General features: G+C 42.3%; 1 long non-coding RNA gene across 5 annotated transcripts; it reads left to right on the top strand.

Moving 5' to 3' along the window:
* The first annotated feature begins 7468 nt into the window (after nucleotides 1-7468).
* Nucleotides 7469-11077, top strand: LOC125551355. Of its 5 annotated transcripts, none has more exons than XR_007302460.1 (4): nucleotides 7469-7893; nucleotides 8567-8667; nucleotides 9438-10022; nucleotides 10423-10687. It is a non-coding gene; the product is annotated as an uncharacterized LOC125551355 (long non-coding RNA). The 5 variants fall into 5 exon arrangements; XR_007302461.1 differs by adding an exon at nucleotides 10749-11077 and having other exon boundaries at nucleotides 7470-7893; nucleotides 8567-10022; nucleotides 10423-10523; XR_007302459.1 differs by adding an exon at nucleotides 10749-11077 and having other exon boundaries at nucleotides 7470-7893; nucleotides 8567-10022; nucleotides 10423-10616.
* Nucleotides 11078-11212: the final 135 nt, after the last annotated feature.

Genomic DNA, 11212 nt, shown 5'->3' with positions numbered 1-11212 from the left:
TTTGGTCGTATCCAAGGTAGTCATGTCCTCATCACTTTTACTCCAAGTTTTGACCCCAAGGCTCAACATATAAATAGAGGGGTAGGGCTAGCACCCAAGACACATCAAGAAACACCAAGCCGTGTGTCGGCAACCTTGTCCCCTCTAGTTTATCCTTCGTCATAGTTTTCGTAGTGCTTAGGCGAAGCCCTGCGGAGATTGTTCTTCACCAACACCGTCACCACGTCGTCGTGCTGCCGGAACTCATCTACTACTTCGCCCCTCTTGCCGGATCAATAAGGCGAGGACGTCATCGAGCTGAACGTGTGCTAAACGCGGAGGTGCCTTACGTTCGGTACTTGATCGGGACGGATCGTGAAGGTGTACGACTACATCAACCTCATTGATAAACGCTTTCGCTTTCGGTCTACGAGGGTACGTATACACACTCTCCCCTCTCGTTGCTATGCATCTCCTAGATAGATCTTGCGCGATCATAGGAAATTTTTTGAAATACCGCGTTCCCCAACAGTGGCATCAGAGCCAGGTTTATGCGTAGATGTTATATGCACGAGTAGAACACAAAGGAGTTGTGGACGTGGGTATATACATATTGCTTGCCGTCACTAGTTGTTTCTTGATTCGGCGGTATTGTTGGATGAAGCGGCCCGGACCGACATTACATGACCGCGTTCATGAGACTGGTTCTACCGGCGTGCTTTGCACACAGGTGGTTGGCGGGTGTTAGTTTCTCCAACTTTAGTTGAATCGGATTCAATGAACATGGTTCTTTCTGAAGATCAAAAAGCAATCACTATAACGCGTTGTGGTTTTTGATGTGTAGGTAAGAACGGTTCTTGCTAAGCCCGTAGCAGCCACGTAAAACTTGCAACAACAAAGTAGAGGACGTCTAAATTGTTTTTGTAGGGCATGTTGTGATGTGATATGGTCAAGATGTGATTATATAAATTATTGTATGAGATGATCATGTTTTATAACACGGTTATCGGCAACTGGCAGGAGCCATATGGTTGTCGCTTTATCGTATGAAATGAAATCGCCATGTAATTACTTTACTTTATCACTAAGCGGTAGCGATAGTCGTGGAAGCAATAGTTGGCGAGACGACAACGATGCTACGATGGAGATCAAGGTGTCAAGCTGGTGACGATGGTGATCATGACGGTGCTTTGGAGATGGAGATCAAAGGCATAAGATGATGATGGCCATATCATATCACTTATATTGATTGCATGTGATGTTTATCCTTTATGCATCTTATTTTTCTTAGTACGGCGGTAGCATTGTAAGATGATCTCTCACTAAATTTCAAGGTATAAGTGTTCTCCCTGAGTATGCACCGTTGCTACAGTTCGTCGTGCCGAGACACCACGTGATGATCGGGTGTGATAAGCTCTACGTTCACATACAACGGGTGCAAGCCAGTTTTGTACAAGCAGAATACTCGGGTTAAACTTGACGAGCCTAGCATATGCAGATATGGCCTCGGAACACTGAGACCGAAAGGTCGAGCGTGAATCATATAGTAGATATGATCAACATAGTGATGTTCACCATTGAAAACTACTCCATCTCACGTGATGATCGGACATGGTTTAGGTGATATGGATCACGTGATCACTTAGATGATTAGAGGGATGTATATCTAGGTGGGAGTTCTTAAGTAATATGATTAATTGAACTTTAATTTATCATGAACTTAGTACCTGATAGTATTTTGCATGTATATGTTGTTGTAGATTAATGGCCCGTGTTGTTGTTCCGTTGAATTTTAATGCGTTCCTAGAGAAAGCTATGTTGAAAGATGATGGTAGCAACTACACGGACTGGGTCCGTAACTTGAGGATTATCCTCATTGCTGCACAAAAGAATTACGTCCTGGAAGCACCGCTAGGTGCCAAACCCGCTGTAGGAGCAACTCCAGATGTTATGAACACCTGGAAAAGCAAAGCTGATGACTACTCGATAGTTCAGTGTGCCATGCTTTACGACTTAGAACTGAGAATTCAACGATGTTTTGAACGTCATGGATCATATGAGATGTTCTAGGAGTTGAAGTTAATATTTCAAGTAAATGCCCGGATTGAGAGATATGAAGTCTATAATAAGTTCTACAGCTGCAAAATGGAGGAGAATAGTTCTATCAGTGAGCACATACTCAGAATGTCTGTGTACCGCAATCACTTGACTCAGCTGGGAGTTAATCTTCCAGTTGATAGTGTCATTGACAGAGTTCTTCAATCACTGCCACCAAGATACAAAAGCTTCGTGATGAACTGTAATATGCAAGGGATGGATAAGATAGTTCCCGAGCTCTTCGCGATGCTAAAGGCTGCAGAGGTAGAAATCATGAAGGAGCATCAAGTGTTGATGGTCAACAAGACCACCAATTTCAAGAAGAAGGGCAAAGGGAAGAAGGGGAACTTCAAGAAGAACGGCAAGCAAGTTGCTGCTCAAGTGAAGAAGCCCAAGTCTGGACCTAAGCCTGAGACTGAGTGCTTCTACTTCAAAGGGACTGGTCACTGGAAGCGGAACTGCCCCAAGTATTTGGCGGATCAGAAGGATGGCAAAGTGAAAGGTATATTTGATATACATGTTATTGATGTGTACCTTACTAATGCTCACAGTAGCGCCTGGGTATTTGATACTGGTTTTGTTGCTAATATTTGCAACTCGAAACAGGGGCTACGGATTAAGAGAAGATTGGCTAAGGACGAGGTGACGATGCGCGTGGGAAATTGTTACAAGGTCGATGTGATCGTCGTCGGCACGCTACCTCTACATCTATCTTCAGGATTAGTTTTAGACCTGAATACTTGTTATTTGGTGCCAGCGTTAAGCATGAACATTATATATGGATCTTGTTTGATGCGAGACGGTTATTCATTTAAATCAGAGAATAATGGTTGTTCTATTTATATGAGTAATATCTTTTATGGTCATGCACCCTTGATGAGTGGTCTATTTTTACTAAATCTTGATAGTAGTGATACACATATTCATAGTATTGAAGCCAAAAGATATAAGTTTAATAATGATAGTGCAACTTATTTGTGGCACTGTCGTTTAGGTCATATTGGTGTAAAGCGCATGAAGAAACTCCATGCTGATGGGCTTTTGGAATCACTTGATGCTTGCGAACCATGCCTCATGGGCAAGATGAATAAGACTCCATTCTCCGGAACAATGGAACGAGCAACATACTTATTGGAAATAATACATACTGATGTATGCGGACCGATGAGTGTTGATGCTCGTGGTGGGTATCGTTATTTTCTGATATTCACAGATGATTTGAGGAGATATGGGTATATCTACTTGATGAAACATAACTCTGAAACATTTGAAAAGTTCAAAGAATTTCAGAGTGAAGTGGAAAATCAACGTAACAAGAAAATTAAGTTACTCCGATCTGATCATGGAGATGAATATTTGAGTTATGAGTTTGGTCTTCATTTGAAACAATGCAGAATAGTTTCGCAACTCACGCCACCTGGAACACCATAACGTAATGGTGTGTCCGAACGCCGTAACTTCACTTTATTAGATATGGTGCGATCTATGATGTCTCTTACTAATTTACCGCTATCGTTTTGGGGTTATGCTTTAGAGATGACTGCATTCACGTTAAATAGGGCACCATCGAAATCCGTTAAGACGACACCCTATGAACTGTGGTTTGGCAAGAAACCCAAGTTGTCATTTCTTAAAATTTGGGGTTGCGATGCTTATGTGAAAAAACTTCAACCTGATAAGCTCGAACCCAAATCGGAGAAATGTGTCTTCATAGGATACCCAAAGGAGACTGTTGGGTACACCTTCTATCACAGATCCGAAGGCAAGATATTCGTTGCTAAGAATGGATCCTTTCTAGAGAAGGAGTTTCTCTCGAAAGAAGTGAGTGGGAGGAAAGTAGAACTTGATGAGGTAATTGTACCTGATCCCTTATTGGAAAGTAGTTCATCACAGAAACCAGTTCCAGTGATTCCTACACCATTAGTGAGGAAGCTAATGATGATGATCATGAAACTTCTGATCAAGTTACTACCGAACGTCGTAGGTCAACCAGAGTAAGATCCGCACTAGAGTGGTACGGTAATCCTGTTCTGGAAGTCATGTTACTTGACCATGACGAACCTACGAACTATGAGGAAGCGATGATGAGTCCAGATTCCGCAAAATGGCTTGAGGCCGTGAAATCAGAGATGGGATCCATGTATGAGAACAAAGTGTGGACTTTGGTTGACTTGCCCGATGATCGGCAAGCCATAGAGAATAAATGGATCTTCAAGAAGAAGGCTAACGTTGATGATAATGTTACTGTCTACAAAGCTCGACTTGTTACGAAAGGTTTTCGACAAGTTCAAGGAGTTGACTACGATGAGACCTTCTCACCCGTAGCGATGTTTAAGTCCGTCTGAATCATGTTAGCAATTGCTGCATTTTATGATTATGAAATTTGGAAAATGGATGCCAAAATTGCATTCCTTAATGGATATCTTAAAGAAGAGTTGTATATGATGCATCCAGAAGGTTTTGTCGATCCAAAAGGTGCTAACAAAATGTGTAAGCTACAGCGATCCATTTATGGACTGGTGCAAGCATCTCGGAGTTGGAATATACGCTTTGATAGTGTGATCAAAGCATATGGTTTTATACAGACTTTTGGAGAAGCATGTATTTACAAGAAAGTGAGTGGAAGCTCTGTAGCATTTCTGATATTATATGTGGATGACATATTGTTGATCGGAAATGATACTGAATTTCTGAATAGCATAAAAGGATACTTGAATAAGAATTTTTCAATGATAGACCTCGGTGAAGCTGCTTATATATTGGGCATGAAGATCTATAGAGATAGATCGAGACGCTTAATTGGACTTTCACAAAGCACATACCTTGATAAAGTTTTGAAGAAGTTCAAAATGGATCAAGCAAAGAAAGGGTTCTTGCTTGTGTTATAAGGTGTGAAGTTGAGTCAGACTCAATGCCCGACCACTTCAGAAGATAGAGAGAAAATGAAAGTCATTCCCTATGCTAAGGCCATAGGTTCTATCATGTATGCAATGCTATGTACCAGACCTGATGTGTGCCTTACTATAAGTTTAGTAGGGAGGTACCAAAATAATCTAGGAGTGGATCATTGGACAGCGGTCAAGAACATCCTGAAACACCTGAAAAGGACTAAGGATATGTTTCTCGTTTATGGAGGTGACAAGGAGCTCATCGTAAACGATTACGTCGATGCAAGTTTTGACACTGATCCGGATGACTCTAAGTCACAAACCAGATACATATTTTTATTGAATGGTGGAGCTGTCAGTTGGTGCAGTTCTAAGCAAAGCGTCGTGGTGGGATCTACGTGCGAAGCGGAATACATAGCTGCTTTGGAAGCAGCAAATGAAGGAGTCTGGATGAAGGAGTTCATATCTGATCTAGGTGTCATACCTAGTGCATCGGGTTCAATGAAAATCTTTTGTGACAATACCAGTGCAATTGCCTTGGTAAAGGAATCCAGATTTCACAAGAGAACCAGGCACATCAAGAGACGCTTCAATTCCATCCGCGATCAAGTCAAGGAGGGAGACATAGAGATTTGCAAGATACATACGGATCTGAATGTTGCGGACCCGTTAACTAAGCCCCTCTCACGAGCAAAACATGATGAGCACCAAGACTCCATGGGTGTTAGAATCATTACAATGTAATCTAGATTATTGACTCTAGTGCAAGTGGGAGACTGAAGGAAATATGCCCTAGAGGCAATAATAAAGTTGTTATTTATATTTCGTTATATCATGATAAATGTTTATTATTCATGCTAGAATTGTATTAACCGGAAACTTAGTACATGTGTGAATACATTGACAAACAGAATGTCACTAGTATGCCTCTACTTGACTAGCTCGTTAATCAAAGATGGTTAAGTTTCCTAGCCATAGACATGAATTGTCATTTGATGAACGGGATCACATCATTAGAGAATGACTTGACCCATCCATTAGCTTAACACTTTGATTGTTTAGTTTATTGCTATTGCTTTCTTCATAACTTATACATGTTCCTATGACTATGAGATTATGCAACTTCCAAATGTCGGAGGAACACTTAGTGTGCTATCAAACGTCACAACGTAACTGGGTGATTATAAAGATGCTCTACAGGTGTCTCTGATGGTGTTTGTTGAGTTGGCATAGATTGAGATTAGGATTTGTCACTTCGATTGTCGGAGAGGTATCTCTGGGCCCTCTCGGTAATGCAAATCACTATAAGCCTTGCAAGCAATGTGACTAATAAGTTAGTTGCGGGATGTTGCATTACAGAACGAGTAAAGAGACTTGCCGGTAACGAGATAGAACTAGGTATGATGATACCGACGATCGAATCTCGGGCAAGTAACATACCGATGACAAAGGGAACAAGGTATGTTGTTATGCAGTTCGACCGATAAAGATCTTCGTAGAATATGTAGGAGCCAATATGGGCATCCAGGTTCTGCTATTGGTTATTGACCAGAGAGATGTCTCGTCATGTCTACATAGTTCTCGAACCCGTAGGGCCGCACACTTAACGTTCATTGACGATATAGTATTATATGAGTTATGTATGTTGGTGACCGAATGTTGTTCGGAGTCCCGAATGAGATCACGGACATGACGAGGAACTCTGAAATGGTCCGTATATAAAGATTGATATATGGAATGATAGTGTTTGTTCTCCAGAAGGGCTCCAGAATTCACCGAAAGGGGTTCCGGATGTTTCCCGAAATGTTTGGGTACGGGAACACTTTATTTGGGCCAAAGGGAAAGCCCACAAGATTTTTGGAAAGCACAAAAAGAAGTTTTGGAGAGTCTAGGAGCCAGACGCCGCGGTCCCTGGCGTCTGGGTCCAGACGCCGGGAACCCTGGAGTCCGAGAAGGACTCTTGCTTTTCGGGTGAAACTGACTTTGTGTAGGCTTCTACTCCAAGTTTCGACTCCAAGGCTCAACGTATAAATAGAGGGGTAGGGCTAGCACCCAAGACACATCAAGAAACACCAAGCTGTGTGCCGGCAACCCCGTCCCCCCTAGTTTATCATCCATCATAGTTTTCGTAGTGCTTAGGTGAAGCCCTACGGAGATTGTTCTTCACCAACACCGTCACCACGCCATCGTGCTGCCGGAACTCATCTACTACTTCGCCCCTCTTGCTGGATCAAGAAGGCAAGGACGTCATCGAGTTGAACGTGTGCTGAACACGGAGGTGTCGTACGTTCGGTACTTGATCGGGATGGATCGTGAAGGTGTACGACTACATCAACCGCGTTGATAAACGCTTCCGCTTTTGGTCTATGAGGGTACGTAGACACTCTCCCCTCTCGTTGCTATGCATCTCCTAGATAGATCTTGCGTGATCATAGATTTTTTTTGAAATACTGTGCCACGTCGCAATTTATTGTCGCTCAATTAACACCTCCCAGGGTAAATTCTCGATGACTTTTTCCTCGTCCAGAAGAGATCCGCAGCCGCCTCGAGCAATGGAGTCCGACTCCTCTTTTTCTCTCCACACGCAACCTCTCATTTCCTCTTCTCCTAGGGTTGCGCCGCCGCCGCAGCCCATGCCAGCTACTTCGACGCTGTCCACTGGAGAAAGCCTCCTCCCCAGATCCGCTTCTCCCCCAAACCATCTCATCTTCTTATTCCACCCGTCCGCCATGATTGTTGCAGAGGAGGAGGAGGAAGGGGATGGCAAAATCTCGGGAGAGAAAAAAGCCGGCAAGCAAGCGAGAAGGATGTCATGGCAGACATACGTTGACGAGCCGCTGCTCTGCGACATCGACGGCCAGCGCCTCACCGCCGCCCCATCCTTGGCCATGATGGCACTGCTTGGGCACAGTCCGAGTCCTTCCCCGAGGTCCTCCTTCTTCGTTAAATTATCTACATCTACTGCTCCCATTGATACTCCTTGTTCTGTTTTACTTAATTTACTTGGTCGATCTATGTTTGACTTGACTGAGATCTCGCTTGTCCGAGTGGCTGCAAGCCTGATGCGTTGGTGAATTCATTTTTTACTTGCTTGTTGTAACCGTAATCTACGATGCACAAAGTACCCGTGTAGTTGGTTGGTTCTACAGGCACGCTGCTGGTTGGAGGGGGGTATAAGCATCTGTAACTTACTAATGGAAGCACATTGCAGGGTGATATCTATGTGGCCATACAGATGAAAGTTGATTTTCCAGCTAGCCCAAAAAAATACAATTACCAAAATTTAGAAGTATTGATTTAATGGTACAAGTAATTCCTATAGAGATATGGCTTGGATCATCAGATTGCAGGGAGCATAAAGTTTGTTTGTGTTGTTACTATTTCAAACTGTATTAAACCGTGGCTACATATTTTTTAGTGAATGAACGGGGAAGGAAGATCCACTGCTCGATATTCTTTTTTGCGACTCCATTAGTTTGTATGTTCAGTTGGCAAACTTTTGCTCTTTTATGTTACACATCATTCTTGTTTTTTTTTCTTTTTGAAAGATTACATTGCATCAGTCTTATGACTTATGATCAGTGTGTTTCTACATTCAACAGATCAAACCTGAAGAACTTACTGCAGTAATAAATGACTTCGATGAACCACGCACTTTGGCACCAACTGGATTATTCCATGGTGGTACAAAGTCGCCATGAAGGTAGCCAACGCACGCAACCTCCCTCTCTCTCACTTCCTCTCCCATGTAAAGCGTGTCGCCAGGGGGAGAGCAACTGGCTGCACCGACATCGTCGCGCCTTGAGGAAGGAGTGGGTGGAGGTGAAACTTGGTGGGAGGAGAAGGTGGCAGCAGAGTCCGCTGCAGTTTCTATTTGTGATCTGCCTTGACACTGGAGGCGGCAGATCCATCCAGTAGAAGTGGCTACCGGAAGGGGTGGAGGAAGAAGCCGTTGTGGACTAGCTAAGGGTCAGGTCAGGAGGATCCACCATGCCAGCCACCGGAAGAAGGGACCCTCTTGTGTCCTGCTTCTTCCCGAGCGTCAGCCACGCGGATAGGCCGCTAGAATGGGAGCTCGTGGACAAGAGCCTCTGAGGGCAGGTCATGGACAAGGATGCTAATTATTTAGGATTTCACATATTAATTGCAGTTCATGTATTTAGAGTTAGTCACAATATCATCATTTTAGATCAATGTTCCATGTGTAGGCTGCCATTGCTCATCTTCCCCCCAAGGTTACATTTTTTATTTTTGATTACCTTAATCTTTACCATAGATATGCATTGCTAATGGTACGACACCCTAACAAGATTTCCATTATTATTATTTGCAATTATTCCACAAGGACATTATCAAAGGAAGTTTTCCTTATTTAAAAATTGCTTCAGCTCCAAATGTTACTGTACTACTATGTCTTTTTGGACTGAAAATGAAGTTTCCAGGCTACTAAGGATCGCCCTCTTCTTTGTTCAGAGAACCCAATGTTCCAGCTAGACGGACCTGCTGGTATTTTATAATCTGGTCATTAGCGGATGGTCTTCAAGTAAAGCTAAATGTGAGCCACACCAATTTCCTTTAGTTCTTGAGAATTTTGTTGTTGTCCTTTCGATTAACAATCTGCCACAATGCTAATGACACTTGCTTTCTCTTTCTAAAATGCATGTGTGTTTTTCTCAAGTGTCCTCACTATTTGAGGATTGTTACTGTGTGACAAAGCAAGGCAATGCAAAAAAGTGCATGTGCTTTTCTTTGTTTATCAAGTAGTTACTCTAAAATACGATATGCCTTCTGGAATTTTTCCCTACAAAATACATGTATCATCTCCTCATTGATTCTGATCTAATGCGGAGATTATTTCTACACTATGACTGCGTTTTATTTTCGTATATATGCATATCGCGGCCAGAGTGATAAGCTGGTTGCACATGCATCATCGTCGTAAGCTGGATGAGCAAGGCTAGCGACGAGATCATGGTGAGGATGGACTAGCGGGCACAGGGATCCAACATGAGGTACATAGAGATCAAGGTGCACACTATCAAGAGGCCTTCTCCAGAGGTACAGTGAATATTACGAGAGTAAATTCCTTCTCATTTCCTGTACATGGTGTTTGCAGTGTGTCATTAGTGCCTATGTCTATCTCGTAAGCAATTTTGTAAGATTAGTCTTGCTGTTTTTTTATGGAAACCATTGGGGGCATGTGAGATCTCTTGGAGCATTTTGTATCATTCTGACCATGAGTGTATTTAATCTTGTGGTCTGATGCCTTTTAATTGATGGCAAGACATTAGGGGTATGATGAGATCATTTCTTGGTGCATTTTGTATTGTTCTAGCCCGTGATTGTATCTAATCTTTTAGTCTATTGCTTCTAAGTTTTGACTGCTTGTTTTGCCGATGTCTTTGACCTATGTGTCCAGGTTAAACTTCATACTTCACAATGCAGCTATTATTTGCAGGATCTAAGACTGGACATATGACACTTCTGATAATTCAAACAACCTTTGCCAATAAAGCAGCATGGGCTAGAGAAATAGCGCTAAAACTTCATTAAGTCGAAGTAAGCAGTATCCATTCTAAATGGCCTTCTTTCTTCCTCATATGTCAATTGCAAACAAACATGCTTCTGCTGATGCTTAGAAGAAGCTAAGGAGTATGTGTCCAGAACCTCTTTTATATTACCAAGCAATACATATTTTCTGAATGCACGTGATAGAACTGAAAGGATTTTTGTTATCTTGCATGATGCCTTGTTGGTCTGATACTGAAAAATTCTGATGTATAGGTTTTTCTCAATGACGGTTCTGACTTTGATAATTTATTAGAAGAAAGAGTGGAAAAAAATGAGAGGATGCTGAAATGACTCAAATAGAACTACTAGATCTCCGTGCTAGCAAGCTAAGTATGTTCGAGGAAATAATGCGATGCAAAAAATTTTCTTGTGATCGTGGGGATTGTTTACAGAATTTGCAATTTTGATTCGCTTCATTGCAAAAATGATACTGTTTAGATTTTATTAGTAGAAATGACTGTAAGTCCAACATTTGACCATAGAAGGTTTTATAATCTTCAGTAAATAGTATGGTATTATAACATCTAGAATTGATGGTTTTACATAGTTGGTCTACAATATGAGTAATTTACCATGTTAACGGGATTACTGTTGCTATGGGTCTCATGTTTCAATCAAAATACACTTTTTTTGAATTTTCACCGTGGGGGGGGGGGGGGGGGGGTATCCCCCCCCCC

Source organism: Triticum urartu, chromosome 4 (assembly GCF_003073215.2).
Source record: "Triticum urartu cultivar G1812 chromosome 4, Tu2.1, whole genome shotgun sequence".
In the NCBI taxonomy this organism is placed as follows: domain Eukaryota; kingdom Viridiplantae; phylum Streptophyta; class Magnoliopsida; order Poales; family Poaceae; genus Triticum; species Triticum urartu.
Note: the sequence above shows the minus strand (reverse complement) of the source record. Positions and strands in the feature narration are given on the sequence as shown.